Genomic DNA, 14,015 nt, shown 5'->3' on the forward strand with positions numbered 1-14,015 from the left:
CAAAAAGCAGGGCTGCTTTCTATATGAAGCAGCTTAAAGTAGAGAATTTACAGATGCTCCTGAAATTCTCCTTTATTGGCCGGGCGCGGTGGCTCAGGCCTGTAATCCCAGCACTTTGGGAGGCCAAGGCAGGTGGATCATGAGGTCAGGAGATCGAGACCATCCTGGCTAACATGGTGAAACCCCATCTCTACTAAAAATACAAAAAAAATTAGCCGGGCGTGGTGGCGGACTCCTGTAGTCCCAGCTACTCAGGAGGCTGAGGCAGGAGAACGGCGTGAACCCGGGAGGCAGAACTTGCAGTGAGCCGAGATCGCACCACTGCACTCCAGTCTGGGCGACAGAGCGAGACTCCATCTCAAAAAAAAAAAAAAAAAAAAAAAGAGAAAAAAAAGAAATTCTCCTTTATTGCAGATTATGAGCCCCATCTTCTTGGCAGGACCACACGGATCTTGCTGTACTTTGCTGAAGAATAGACAGTAGTTACGACCTGCTCATCTCACCTGCTCTGTGGAAAAACAGAATCATTAAGTAACAATATTAGGGATATCATGGCCCCCCCAGGGGATTTCCGTAAAGATACACATAGACAAAGGTCTAGAAGGAGACACAAGAAACTATCCTTGTGGTTACCAAGAAGGAGCAAGAATAGGGAGGATGGGAGTAGGAGGGTTTTTTATGTGTTTGAATAATTTACGAGTGATTATTACTTTCATAATTAAAACTCTTTTATTTCCGGCTGAGAATTCATGTTACATGCTCATTGTGTATATATTAGAATGAACCCAAAAATATAATCTAAGGAAAATCTTTGCCCTGCATTTTCCAGTTCACCCCCATGGGGAAGTTGGGTGGCTTTCTATTTAAGTATGCATACTGGTTAGGTGCTTTCCTTTCAGAAGGGGCATCAATTCTCAGTTAATTATGCTTTACTACACCTCGGAACTTCCACACTTCAAGTTCTCAGAAAATATAATCTTGAATTATCTGGTGTTGAATTATTAGCAAACGTTTAGTTGTAAAGATCATGTTGAGGAGAATTGCCTGATAGGAATGGGCTCATTCCATAGTCATCCTAAATTTTGTCAGGTTTGGAGATAGATCCTTGGAGAGATTTCTTAGATTACATTGTCTCAATATCAATACCCATCTCCCCCATGACTTGGCCCTTTGCTGACCTACATTTAGCATTTTGCCTTGAATCTATACTGAGAGGTGTTTTAAGAAATACATGGCCAGGCACTGTGGCTCACACCCGTAATTCCAACACTTTGGGAGGCTGAGGCAGGCAGATCACCTGAAGTCAGGAGTTTGAGACCAGCCTAGCCAACGTGGCAAAACCCTGTCTCTACTAAAAATGCAAAAATTAGTCAGGTGTGGTGGCACGTGGGAGCCTGGGAGTTCGAGACCAGCCTGGGCAACATGGTGAAACCCCATCTCTACCTGACTATAGTCCCAGCTACTGGGGAGGCTGAGGCAGGAGAATCACTTGAACCCGGCAGGCGGAGGTTGCAGTGAGCCGAGATCATGCCACTGCACTCCAGCCTGGGCAACAGAGTGAGACTCTGTCTCAAAATAAAAAAAGAAGAACAACAAAAAAAGAAATACATTACATTCACCATTGTATAAACGGTAGGATAATTGTTGAGAATGATGGCACACACTACAGAGTTAGGCACAGTGGTATGCACCTGTAATCCCTGCTACTTAGGGAGGCTGAGGTGGGAGAATTGCTTGAACCCAGGAGTTGAAGTCCAGCCTGGGTAACATAGTAGTGAGACTTTGTCTCTAAAAAAAAAAAAAACAAAAAAGACCACCACACACTATTCCAAAATATGGCACCTTGGCATATTGAATATTTTAAGCTGAAGGAATTTAAGAAACAACATGTACAGGAAGGATATTCTGGCCTTCCCTTGAAGCAAGTCGTAAGATCCTCATGTGAGAGATGCCCTCTGATACTTGGAGAAAATGAGCATCCCTATCTCCATTGACACAGGAACACCAAAGGGAATCTGGGTGAACAGGCCATGCCATCTCCCCAGTTTATTACACTTAGCTAGCTCCTACTTTTTCATTATCCTTTCACATTTCTCCATGACGCTTTACTCTTCATCAAACGTAGCATAAAAACTCTCAACTGCTTCTTCAGCTCTTCATTTCCTTATGAAGTCACCTGTGTCGTGTAAAACTTATATTAAATAAATTTGTGTGCTTTTTCTCTTGTTAATCTCTCTCATTCCACTGGTCCCAGCCAATGAACCTAAGATGGGTAGAAGGAAAAGATATTTTTTCTCCCCTACAAGAACATTGTCTACATATCACAATAACACAGGAAAAGCTGGTTTCTTTTTGAAAGTATCTGGTCCTCTTTTATAGACACTGTGACTATTGTAATAGCTTTGTTTTTCCCTGGCCACTGGGAAATTCATTCATTTATTTAAATATTTGCAATAAGTTTCCTATGTACCAGGCATCCAGCTGGGTTCTGCAGATAACAATGATAAACAGAAATGAACATGGCCTGTGTCCTCATAGAGTTTATTATCTAGAAGGGAAGACAGACCTCAATCAAATAATCACGTAAATATAGTTACAGGCAATTATCAATGGTGATGAGTGGGTTGGACTGCAGAGGGATCAGAACTTTTCTTGGAAGTCAGGGAAGACTTTTCTGAATTGAGATCTGCAGGATAATTAGAAGTCTGGTAGAGGATGGGGAGAGGCAAGAAGCATTTTGGGAAGTGGGAACAGCATGTGCATGAGCCATGTGACAGGAGGGCGCATAGGTACTGGAGGAACTGAAAGAAGAGCCCTGTGGCTAAACGCAGAACATTCGAGGGACAGTGGCATTAGCTGAGGGTGGGGGGCAGAAGACAGGTGCCACTAAACCACTGAACTGTTTTAAATGACTAACCACATGAGCTATGATAAATAACTCAACCTTCCGAAGACTGTTTTCTAGGGTGAAAAACTCTGTTCCTTAAGCACACGGTGATGCTGAACTACCTACTGAGCTACCATTAAAGCTACAAACAAACGGCCAGGCGTGGTGGCTCATGCCTGTAATCCCAGCACTTTGAGAGGCCAAGATGGGCGGAACACGAGGTCAGGAGATCGAGACCATCCTGGCTAACATGGTGAAACCTTGTCTCTACTAAAAATACAAAAAAATTAGCTGAGCATGGTGGCAGGCGCCTGTAGTCCCAGCTACTCGGGAGGCTGAGGCAGGAGAATGGCGTGCACTCCGGGAGGTGGAGCTTACAGTGAGCCCATCGCGCCACTGCACTCCAGCCTGGCCGAGATCACGCCACTGCACTCCAGCCTGGCCGAGATCACGCCACTGCACTCCAGCCTGGGCGACAGAGCGAGACTCCCTCTAAACAAAACAAAACAAAACAAAAAACACAAACGAATTTAAGCTAAACTTTCTCTAGGGAACAGCATATTGGAAATTTCCACTTACTCAGGAAGAAGGCTATAGAAAAAGGGCCTTTTGGGAGTTTTCTACATCAGTGGGGTGCAGTGGCAGGCCTGTAGTTCCAGCCACTTGGGAGGCGGGGACAGAGGACAGGAGGATAGCTTGCACACGTGTAGGGGTTCTGGGATGTAGTGCACTGTGGTCACTAGGTGTCCACATTGAGTTCAGCATCAGTATGGTGACCTCCCAGTAGTAGGGGACCACCAGGTTGCCTAAGGAGGAGTGAACTGGTCCAGGTCAGAAACAGAGCAGGTCAAAACTCCCATGCTGATCAGTAGTGGGATTGCACCTGTGAATAGCCACTGCACTCAAAGTCAACATAGTCAGAACCTGTCTCCCAAAATAAAATTAAAAAATAAAATAAAAACCGAATTATGGGCTGGGCATGGTGGCTCACACCTGTAATCCTAGCACTTTGGAAGGCCCAGGCAGCAGGATCACTTGAGCCCAGTAGTTTGAGGTTGCACTAGCTATGATTACATCACTGCACTCCAGCCTGGGCAACAAAGCAAGACTTCCTCTCTAATTAAAAAAAATAGGCCAGGCGCAGTGGCTCACACCTGTAATCCCAGCACTTTGGGAGGCCGAGGCAGGAGGATCACGAGGTCAGGAGTTCAAGAACAGCCTGGCCAACATGGTGAAACCCTGTCTGTATTCAAAATGCAAAAATTAGCCGGGTGTGGTGGCAGGCACCTGTAATCCCAGCTACTTGGGAGGCTGAGAGGCAGGAGAATGGCTTGAACCCGGGAGGCAGAAGTTGTGGTGAGCCAAGATCCTGCCACTGCACTCCAGCCTGGGTGATAGAGTGAGACTCCATCTCAAAAATAAATAAATAAATAAATAAATATAAATAAATAAATAAAATAATGTACTGTGAAAGAATAGCCTCAAGTGTAAATAGTCCTATGATCGGTAACCTACAGGGAGCACTGTCCGCCCTACCTTCTTAAGGATTTTGTTAACATGCACAGAATACTTACAGACAATACATAAGGCACTTTCAGATATATTATTTTGTTTAATCTGCACAACAAGGTTGGGATATATTATTTTTTTCTATTATGGAAATGAGAAAACTAAAGCCAGAGAAATTAGGTATATAACTTATTCAAAGTCATATAGCCAGAAAATCATATAACTGGGATTCAAATTCAGGTGGTCTGATCCAAATTCATACAAATCACACCAAAGAGATCTCAACAAGACTGAATGTGGCCCAGAATTGCCTATGAGACCTTCAGCTCTTCATTTCAGCCCCATGGTGGGGAGGTGGGGACCAGACCCACCAATCCTCATTCATGAACCCAATGTAAAAGAAATCGTACCGGCCCTGGGCTCGCGGCGGTGCCGCGGGGATGGCGGGAGCTGGAGCTGGAGCCAGAGCTCACGGCGGAGCAGCGGCGGGGGTGGAGGCTCGAGCTCGCGATCCACCCCCCGCGCACCGCTCACATCCTCGCCACCCTCGGCCTGCGGCTCAGCCCTTGGCCTGCAGGATGGACGGCGGGTCAGGGGGTCTGGGGACAACGTCCCGACCACGGAGGCTGTTTTCGTGGCACTGGGCGCCGGCGTGACGGCGCTCAGCCATCCCCTTCTCTACGTGAAGCTGCTCATCCAGGTGGGTCATGAGCCGATGCCCCCCACCCTTGGGACCAATGTGCTGGGGAGGAAGGTCCTCTATCTGCCGAGCCTCTTCACCTACGCCAAGTACATCGTGCAAGTGGATGGTAAGATAGGGCTGTTCCGAGGCCTGAGTCCCCGGCTGATGTCTACTGTGACTCGGGGTAGCATGAAGAAGGTTTTCCCTCCAGATGAGATTGAGCAGGTTTCCAACAAGGATGATATGAAGACTTCCCTGAAGAAAGTTGTGAAGGAGACCTCCTATGAGATGATGATGCAGTGTGTGTCCCGCATGTTGGCCCACCCCCTGCATGTCATCTCAATGCGCTGCACGATCCAGTTTGTGGGACGGGAGGCCAAGTACAGTGGTGTGCTGAGCTCCATTGGGAAGATTTTCAAAGAGGAAGGGCTGCTGGGATTCTTTGTTGGATTAATCCCTCACCTCCCGGGCGATGTGGTTTTCTTGTGGGGCTGTAACCTGCTGGCCCACTTCATCAATGCCTACCTGGTGGATGACCAGCGTGAGTGACACCCCAGGGGGGCTGGGAAACGACCAGAATCCAGGTTCCCAGTTCAGCCAGGCCCTGGCCATCCGGAGCTATACCAAGTTCGTGATGGCACTGCAGTGAGCATGCTGACCTACCCCTTCCTGCTAGTTGGCGACCTCATGGCTGTGAACAACTGCGGGCTGCAAGCTGGGCTCCCCCCCTTACTCCCCGGTGTTCAAATCCTGGATTCGCTGCTGGAAGTACCTGAGTGTGCAGGGCCAGCTCTTCCGAGGCTCCAGCCTGCTTTTCCGCCGGGTGTCATCAGGATCATGCTTCACCCTGGAGTAACCTGAATCATCTAAAAAACACGGTCTCAACCTGGCCACCGTGGGTTAGGCCTGACCACCTTGGGACACCTGCAAGATGACTCCAACCCAACAACAACCAGATGTGCTCCAGCCCAGCAGGGCTTCAGTTCCATATTTGCCATGTGTCTGTCCAGATGTGGGGTTGAGCGGGGGTGGGCTGCACTCAGTGGATTGGGTCACCTGTCAGACCTAGGGAAGGTGAGGCGAGGTGGGGAGTTGGCAGAATCCCCATACTTTGCAGATTTGCTGAGTCTGTCTTTTGCAGAGGGCCAGAGAGTGGCTTATGGGGGTCCAGGTTGGATGGGGAAAGGCTAATGGCGTCAGACCCCACCCCGTCTATCCCTCCAGTCAGCCCAGCGCCCATCCTGCAGCTCAGCTGGGAGCATCATTCTCCTGCTTTGTACATAGGGTGTGGTCCCCTGGCACATGGCCACCATCATGTCTAGGCCTATGCTAGGAGGCAAATGGCCAGGCTCTGCCTGTGTTTTTCTCAACACTACTTTTCTGATATGAGGACAGCACCTGCCTCTGAATGGGAAATCATACAACTACTCAGAATGTGTCCTCCTCATCTAATGCTCATCTGTTTAATGGTGATGGCTTGTGTACAGGATCTGGTTACCTGTGCAGTTGTGAATACCCAGAGGTTGGGCAGATCAGTGTCTCTAGTCCTACCCAGTTTTAAAGTTCATGGTAAGATTTGACCTCATCTCCCGCAAATAAATGTATTGGTGATTTGGAAAAAAAGAAAAAAGAAATCTTATCTTCTAAGGAAATGCCCTCACTTCTGCTATCAACACAGTCAGGTAAGACAGGGGAAGAAAGTAATTTACTTATTAAAGAAACTACCTCAGAAGGTCCTCAGCTTAAAAGAAGGAAGTAAAACAGATAAACCCTTTTGCCTAGAGAGATAAAAGATTCTACTTCCCCAGATGGCCTTGACAGGGAGTGGGTTCTGTGAAATCCATACTTTATAAAGAGAAGGGAAATGTCACCAGACTTTCATATCTGTAGAACTTTGTTAGAGTCTGTAAAGAGGAAAAATATAACATGGGACCAACTGTCAATACTTCTGTTTTTAAAAAAGAAAACCACCTTTGGAACAAAATGAGACCACACTGGAATAGGACATCTTAGACATGACAAGTTCTAACCTGGTGTGCGATTATTAAGAGGCAACCCCCCAATCCTGCTGAGTCAATGGGCAGAATCTATTTTCAGTTTCCAACTTGTCCTGAGACGCTCTAAGTCTCTTGCCAAGTTGAATCAGTGCAGCATCTGTGGGTACCGATTAAGAACTCTACATTACCTAGGAAGAGAGCAGCAGAGAGTGTCAGGATAAAAGCATCCAAAAGTGAAGAAAATTCGCCAACTATCTAGTCATGGAGCCAAATCATTTGTTAACAGTAGGAAAAGGAAAGACCTGCCTGGTCGGTCCAAATTCATATTCCCTGGGCAACTAGGTATCTTTTTCTACTTCTGACAGTCCCAGGCAGGACACTGTTTGGCCTGAGACTCAAGGTCTCCTTGGAGGCTTCTTTGCACGGGTGCTTGACTTCTGCTGCCCCTACCTCTTGCTGAGGCTGTGCTCTTACCTCCTGACCACCCCTTTTACTCACTGGGTCCCTAACCCTGCCTGACTTTTGGCATGCCTGGTTTCCTAAAGCATTCTCCTTTGGGATTTCTGATCTCTTTTATTGCTATCTGCATGCCTAGTTTCTGGCATACTCTTAAATTCTGCCTGGCTTTGGCTTCTAGGTCATTAATTTGTCCTGCCCTTTGGTTCTTGGGTCTTACTCGACTCCTGTTTTTCCATCTTGCTGGCCCATTGCCTGGCCAAGACCCTACTTGCAGCTTCCTTCACCTATTTGATATTTTTTAACCTGTTTTTGCAAAGCACCATCATCATTCACAGTCCCAGAACTGACATATATTTAGAGCTTGAAGTGGAGTAATCAAGAGGAAATGCCTTTTCGGAAAGAGGAAATGCAGGATTAGAGTGGAGGCAAGTTTAGTCTTCTTTAGAACTGAATCTCAGGAAGGCAATAATGGAGAATATAAGGTGAAAAATACCTGAATTCAAATAGAAATCCTTTTATTGTTGGTAATTTAAGTAACAAAATAGTACTCATCTAAGAATAATTTAAAATAACCTGATAGATCATTGCTTCTTTTTTTTTTTTTTTTTTTTTTGAGACAGTGTCTCACTCTGTCACCCAGGCTGGAGTGCAGTAGTGTGATCTCAGCTCACTGCAACCTCTGCCGTCTCGGGTTCGAGCGATTCTCCTGCCTCAGCCTCCGGAGTAGCTGGGATTACAGGTGCCTGCCACTGTGCCTGGCTAATTTTTTTTGTATTTTTAGTAGAGATGGGGTTTCACCATCTTGGCCAGACTGGTCTTGAACTCCTGACCTCATCATCCACCCACCTTGGCCTCCCAAAGTGCTGGGTTTACAGGCATGAGCCACCACGCCTGGCCTGATCATTGTTTCTTAATAATATTCTGTGGTTTTTTTTTGAGAGTCCGAGGATGAGGAAGAACAAAAGTTCTGTTTTTCAAATCATGAAAATGTAGTTCCTTTGAACTAAAAGTTTTTAGCTCATTAACAAATTTTGAATATATGAATTTAGGTTTTTTAATAGGTAGAATAATTTAAAATTCACAGTTATAATAATTTATTTTTAGTATCCCAAATTTGAAACCAGTGTTTAATTTAAATCTAATTGAACTGTGCTATTTTCATAGCGATTCACTGGCTCCTTTCGAATGGTTTAATTTTAGGTTGTAGGAATTTAAGACAGAAAATTCTTAAGGTACCCCTATAGTAATCAGTTCTATAACAACAACATATTTTTCTTATAGATAAATATGTAACTCACTCTTGTCCCTTCAAAAATGAATTATGTGACTCTAGAGTTGTATAGTTGGAATTTTCCTTAGAATCAGAAAAACAAATCCAGTCATTTCTATGTTTGCCAAAATAGTAAAACGTTTGTTTTATTTTAAAATGAATAGAGCTAAGTAGCAGAAACAGATAGGGAGTTCACCTGTGATAGAATTCTGGGCGTGCACCTTCACAGCATGACCTTGGGCAAGTTACCCAACCCTTCCCCACCTGAGAAAGATTTTTAACCAACTCCAGCCACATACTCTGTGACCTTGGGCTCTTTCTGTGAGTCCTTATTCTTATAACTAGAGATAACTGTGCTGTGCAGGCAACTGGAAATTAAATTTTGCCTTCATACAGGTGGTGGCTATAGACCCTGACAGTCTTTGAACGGACTTCCCAGTTACCACCTCCAACGTGCTGGCCTGAATTTCAGAGTCTCTCCCTCTGAAGTACTTTATTCTGTGTCAGCTTGACTCTATCCAGCTGCTGCTTAATCCAACACTGACAACTGCTTTCACGAACTATAGCCTGATACCTGGAACTATTTGGAACACCTGTTGGCCCTATCAGCCTCACCAAGTTCCAGTCCATCCCAGCGGATGTGTTCAATGCTGGTTCTCTTCTCCTCTCTGGTATTAGCAGGCCATGCTCGGCCCACTCCGAGATGTCAGATATGTGATTCTGTATTGTATAATCCTACAGCATCAATAAATAGTTAGATTATATTCATTACAGAGTTTCATAAAACAGACACATGGGTGTCATAGTTCAAAAAGATCTCTATTAATGTAACAATGGTCAACAGTTTTACAAGGGTTGGTGCCTTAAAAGGACTAGTGTTGTTTACTAAGAAAATTAATTTGTGTGGAAAAGCTCATTTCCCTATAATTCAAAAATAAATTTTTACCTAAAGCTTTTTGAGAAGGTTTGTTGAAGATGCTGGCTCTCCATTGATTTGTTCAATAACAAGAGTAATCAGGCTGGGCGTAGCGGCTCATACCTTTAATCCCAGCACTTTGGGAGGCAGAGGGAAGCGAATCACCTGAGGTCCGGAGTTTGAGACCAGCCTGGCCAGCATAGTGAAACCTTGTCTCTACTAAAAATACAAAAAAATTAGCGGGGCATGGTGGTGGGCGCCTGTAATCCCAGCTACTCAAGAGGCTGAGACGCGAGAACTGCTTGAACCCAGGAGGCAGAGGTAGAAGTGAGCCGAGATAGAGCCCCTGCATCCCAGCCTGGGCAACAGAGCAAGACTCTGTCTCAAAAAAAAAAAAAAGTAATCATATACGGCCTTATAGCAGGACATTTTAGACATCTTTTTCAGACTTCTACATGAGTCCAGTGCCTACTCTGTGCTAAGCATCGTGCTGAGCACTTTATAACACATAACCTCATTGAATCCTCTTGTTGCTGAAGATGAAACTGAGGCATAGAGATTTTAAATAGCTGGCCCAAGGTCATACAGCTAAAAAGTGGCAGAACTAAACAAAGAGAGCCTATCTGTTTTCAGTGGTTCTTGTAGAGCTCCTAACCACTCTAATGCAACAAAGAAACATTGAAAAGCAGGAAAAACTCAGGAAAAGATGAAGAATATGCTCTACAAGAAGTTTGGAATCCTTATTACATTTTCTGAACTTGTTGGTTCTAACTGGATTTTACTGGGGGTGATCAGCAAGGAAACATCTAGGTTCTCTAAGAATCTTTACTTCATCTGAGAGAATCAAATGTTTCCTGGACTTGGATGGTTATTCTTGTGCTCAGGAAAATTGGGGAGTGCTTAGGGTTACTCATCGGAAGGAAAAAAGCACTAGAAATCACCCAGTAAACAGTGCTCTGGTAGTGCCACCAGGTCATCTCTTGCTGCATTATGTTTCTACCTGATTTTCCTCTTCTGTGGAGAACATGGCATATTCTTTTTTTTTTTTTTTTTTTTTTTTGAGATGGAGTCTCGCTCTGTTGCCCAGGCTGGAATGCAGTGACGCAATCTTGGCTCACTGCAAGCTCCGCCTCCCAGGTTCACGCCATTCTCCTGCCTCAGCCTCTCGAGTAGCTGGGACTACAGGCGCCCACCACCACGCCCGGCTAATTTTTTCTATTTTTTAGTAGAGACGGGGTTTCACCGTGGTCTCGATCTCCTGACCTCGTGATCCGCCCGCCTCGGCCTCCCAAAGTGCTGGGATTACAAGCGTGAGCCACCGTGCCCGGCCGAACATGGCATATTCTCATACACAAAAGTAAGAGAGTAGGGAAACCCTATTGTGAAATACTATTTTAATATTATGACATTGTCATGCTGGCTTTGACAGCTCATATACTAAAAATGGAACCATATAGAGAAGAGTATCATGGCTTCTGCACAAGGATGACATCCAAATTCGTGAAACATTCCATATTTTAGAAATCTGTATATTATGACATTGAGGAGTTTATACAAAATCCCAGAGACTATTGCCAGAGACTGAAAATGTCATCAGATGGTCTCAGGACAAGTTTATATTCTCCTGAAGTCTATAACCCACCACAATAAGGTGACTCCTTCAGTAACTTCCATGTGATAGGTCTCATAAGATGTTCATTTCTGACATTATTGCTGCAGTCACTGTGAATTCTCAATATAAGTCTTTTAGTGCAACATTTTCATTAGGAGGAATTTCAAGATCCAGAATTAAAGTGTTATGCCTTAAGTCAGACAAAATCTTAGCACCAAATTATTATAGGTGTTTCATTTTCTTGAAGAACTATTCCAAAAAAACCCAGCACTTCTTCAGGGAATGTACTGATAAGAATAAAGAACAAAATAAAGATTGTCACTCATGACTGTTTCAGATTTTGAATGCTGCTTTCAAGGTAAAAGCTCTTTTTAAAACCTATTTTAGTTTTATACTTCTTATCTTCTTGGAAGTCTCATTTATTCATTCATTCTTTTATTCTCTTAAGAAATGTTTATGGATTACCTTCTCTAGGCCAAGTGTTAAGGAAATAACAATAAATTATAATTTCCCTTCAAATTCTTATCATTCTTCCTCTTTTTTTAAAAGCACTGTATTCTATATTAAGAGCAGACACACAAAATACCTGCCCTATTTTATAAGTTTCTTGTGTTCCATACTCTGAACAGCATTTTATAAAATTTTGGACACAATAGATTCTTAATATTTGGTGGTAGTGTTAGTAGAAAATTAGGGAACCACTGTATTTTTAAATTCCAATGTCCAATGTGCCTTTTCATAGAAGATAAAAAAGAGCTCTGTCTCTCATTTCAGTCTATGTTCTCATGATTCAATCACAATAGATTTCATTTTTCCTGGGGTGCAAATTCAGTCACCACCTTGGTTTACCAATACCCTGCACCATCTAGTGGCCTGAGAAGGTGAATACAGACTACACAGTATATGGAAAGAATTCACTTGTCCTGTTATCTGAGGAATTTCAGGTAAAACATGAGTTTTTAATGGAATCATTAATCCAGAGCCTAATCTTTCTCTATTTTCACTTGCTCCTTTCTTGCTTCCCATTCTGAAGCTTCAAAGAAGCTCCTCTTTAAGTGTACTTTCCCAAGTCACTGCTATGATTTTAACTCAGAGGTCACTAAGTCAAATGCCTACAGGGACCAGATGGGAAATAAATGCTGAGGGCTGAAGCAAGAAAACTAGAAAGTGAGCGGGACTATAGCAAATCGCAGGACAAGTGCCACACAGAGGTCACAGCAGCCCACCATTGGTGTGTGTGAGAGGCTTGGTTGGCTGATCTAATTTTCAAGAGCCGAAAATCTAGATGTTTATGTAAAATGTCCCAATTTGTAAATATTGGAAGAAACAAAACACAATCTGCCCAGGGCTGCCATTAGCAACCTGTGCTCTCATTGGTATTGAATTCAAAGCACTGAAAACACCACAGGTTTCCGAAATGTCCTTGAAGAATGTCAGTTGAGTTCTGTGATCTAACCTTACTGTCAAGGCAAAAGAGAAGGGAAAGATTCTTATCAGGAGTGTGATTTGATGTTGGTCTAATTAGTACATTTTCATTAGTCTAACTAATAGGTTTCCATTCTGCAGTTTTAAAAAAATGTAATAAAGCAACTTTTTTTAGGTAAGAAAGGGGGAATGAAACAAATATATATTAAATTTTAAAAATATATATTCAATTTTGCTTTTATTTATATAAAAAAATTGGCACTGGAAGGATAAATTTAAAATTAATAAAAGTGATTACCTATGAGGGGTAGGACAAGGGACAGTAAAATTTCTCAATGACTACTTTTAATTTAGTTTTTATTTTTGAACCAGATGAAAATATTACATATTCAAAAATTACAATAAATTTAAAAATAAAAATAAAAACATTAAAATCACATTTTTAAAATTACCTATCATACAGAGAAGTATGATAGGTTAAAAATAGAGACTGGGCACCGTACCATGTATCTGTAGTCCCAGTTACTAGGGAGCTCATATGGGAGGGTTGCTCGAGCCCAGGAGTTCTAGATTATGGTAAGCTATGATCATGCCACAGCACTCCAGCCTAGGTGACAGAGCAAGATTAAATAAATAAATAAATTAGAAAGCATAAAAATAAAAAACTATAACATTGTATGACGGAAGCAGAATTATAAAAGTTCAAGAAGAAGAAAAGGGAACAATGTTATATTTCTGATAGCTAAATAAATAATCTTGTAACTTAAAGGATGATACTCTTTAAATAGTATCAAGGTGAATGGTATTTATATATATTCCACTGGATACACTTAAGAGTTGTGTGACAGTTTTTTGTTTGGTTTTTTTGTTTGTTTTTTTTTAGGTGGAGTCTCGCTCTGTCACCCAGGCTGGAGCGCAGTGGTGTGATCTCAGCTCACTGCAACCTCTGCCTCCCGATTTCAAGCAATTCTCTGCCTCAGCCTCCCAAGTAGCTGGGATTACAGGCACCCGCCACCACGCCTGGCTAATTTTTGTATTTTTTAGTAGAGACGGGGTTTCACCATCTTGACCAGGCTGGTCTTGAACTCCTGACCTCGTGATCCACCTGCCTCGGCCTCCCAAAGTGCTGGGATTACAGGCGTGAGCCACTGCGCCCAGCCACAGTTTTATTTTTAAATGCCAATACTTACAATACAAAACTGAAAATTACTTCCAATTGTTTAATTTTATGATAAAAATTTTGGATGTTGATATAAAA

The 14,015-nt window shown here is 43.2% G+C and overlaps 1 non-coding gene and 1 pseudogene across 1 annotated transcript; both read left to right on the top strand.

Moving 5' to 3' along the window:
- The first annotated feature begins 4,815 nt into the window (after positions 1–4,815).
- LOC116469764 (mitochondrial carrier homolog 1-like) lies at positions 4,816–6,077 on the top strand (annotated as a pseudogene).
- Positions 6,078–11,137: 5,060 nt separating this feature from the next.
- Positions 11,138–11,240, top strand: LOC116469985 (U6 spliceosomal RNA). Its single transcript, XR_004248432.1, has one exon. It is a non-coding gene; the product is annotated as a U6 spliceosomal RNA (small nuclear RNA).
- Positions 11,241–14,015: the final 2,775 nt, after the last annotated feature.

This window comes from Hylobates moloch, unplaced genomic scaffold (genome assembly GCF_009828535.3).
Source record: "Hylobates moloch isolate HMO894 unplaced genomic scaffold, HMol_V3 SCAFFOLD_5, whole genome shotgun sequence".
Lineage (NCBI taxonomy): Eukaryota > Metazoa > Chordata > Mammalia > Primates > Hylobatidae > Hylobates > Hylobates moloch.